The sequence below is a fragment of the Volvox carteri genome (assembly GCF_000143455.1).
Source record: "Volvox carteri f. nagariensis unplaced genomic scaffold VOLCAscaffold_136, whole genome shotgun sequence".
NCBI lineage: Eukaryota > Viridiplantae > Chlorophyta > Chlorophyceae > Chlamydomonadales > Volvocaceae > Volvox > Volvox carteri.
In genome coordinates this window covers 66662-68684 of record NW_003307679.1, presented here as the reverse complement: position 1 = coordinate 68684, position 2023 = coordinate 66662, and positions in this window count along the sequence as shown.

The following is a 2023-nucleotide window of genomic DNA, read 5'->3' as shown; positions in this document are numbered from 1 at the left end:
TTGTCTTGTATGTCCTTGAGGCACAAAGTCCCACATTGCAGCTAAAAGCACGAGCAGAAGCTGTAGTATAGTATAGCTTGTATGCTTTTTATGCTGCCATCATCAACACTGCTCCAGATGCCTACGCCATGGATGGGGATGAAGCTCATCGTCATGCCTCAAACGATTACATATATGCTTCTAGCACTACAATCCCCTTCCGTCCTGGCCACCCACACATACACATGCTCATATGCTCATGCAGTGCTGCCATCATATGTGCACATCGCAGCTACAGGGCAAAGGACTACAGTCTGTAGCTGACTAAATGTCTCAACATCATCATCACAATCACCCGCAGCAGCAGCAGTGCTTCAGACTAACATTTCTCATACTACACACAGGCCCCTCCTCCCTGTGAAGCAATGTCTGGGCAGCATCGTGTCCTCTTCCTGCGCTGTGCTGCCACCGATAGTACTGGATCCTTGATACCAGAAAGAAGGCTGCTGGCCCCTGCTGCACAGGAGCCAGGCTGCTGTGTAGCCCACACTCCCATCCGGATGGATCCATGCCTCGGTGTGGCCATGCCAGTTAAATTCAGCGCGTGTTCCTAACTGTCTGCTAGCTGTGTTCATCAACTTCCTCCCAACGACCTACCACGAATTGTTTTTCAACAGTCAGGCAACTGTTTGGCCAACTGTCTCCGATCTGTCAGCCAACTGCCTCTGAACTGTGTATTGACTTGACTTTTTGCCAACTGCCAACCCACCTATATATATATTACTAGTGTCCTGACCACCAACAATAATGTGTGTGCCTGCGGTAACTACATTTTTTTTACTTAGTAAGTGCCCATAAAGTGTCTGCCACCACATCATCTGCCTGATTGCCTGCTAACTGCCCACCAACTGCCTTCCAACTGTCTCACAACTGACTAACAACCGACGTACTGATTTTAACTGTCCCATCAACCATGTGGCTTGAAACCGACTGACTGTCCACCTGTCATGTCAGCAACTGCCTGCCCAACTGTCTGTCCACAGCCTGCTCAACTGTGTGCCAACGGTTGTGGGGTCAACTGTCTGCCAAATGCCTACAACTGTCTGATAACTGTCTTAATAACTGTGTACCAAACAGTTGTGTGCCAACTGTCTGCCAACGGTTGTGGGTCAACTGTCTGCTAACTGTCCACCAACTGTCCTAATAACTGTGTACCAAACAGTTGTGTGCCAACTGTTTGCCAACGGTCTACCTATTTACCTACATCTATCTGCATCTAGCTATCCATGCCTACGTACCTAATCTATCGAGATAGACAGACAAACAGACAGATGGGTAGTTGTATACAAACAGACAGACAGACAGGCAGACACAAGCAGGTGATGTTGGGGTAACAAGAACACACAGACAACCACACAATAACAGCACTGTTGGGGCACATGGTGGATTTGGAGTAACATGAAAACATGCACACACACACACACACACACACGCAGAGACACACACACACACAGAGTCTCACACACACACACACACACACACACAGAGTCTCACACACATATACACACACACAGAGTCTCACACACACATACACACACACACACAGAGTCTCACACACCCTACCAACTCATAGGGGGTCTAACAGCGGCTAACAGGCGTGCCTGTTAGGGAATGTTAGCCTAACAGATTCTCTAACAGTGATGGGGCTGTCAGACGATGTTTGGGCTGGCGGCAGGTGGATCTGGCTGTTAACAACCATGTTGAAGAAGTAGAACAGGAATTGGTGCTGTTAGCCGTTGTTAAGGCTTGTCAGATGTTTTCAGACTGTATTTTAGCTCTGTCTCACGTTGTTGATGGATAATGTCGTTTAGAACAAACATTCTTGAACGGTTTGTAACGAAATGTCCTGCCTTTTGCCTAATATTTGGCAAACCATACGTTTCAAGCAATATCATCAATCATGCATATTACCTCGCTTATTAGCAAGGCACTAATTGACTGGATGAAAATCCAGGCTGCTGTTCCAAAAGCACTACTGCTGCAG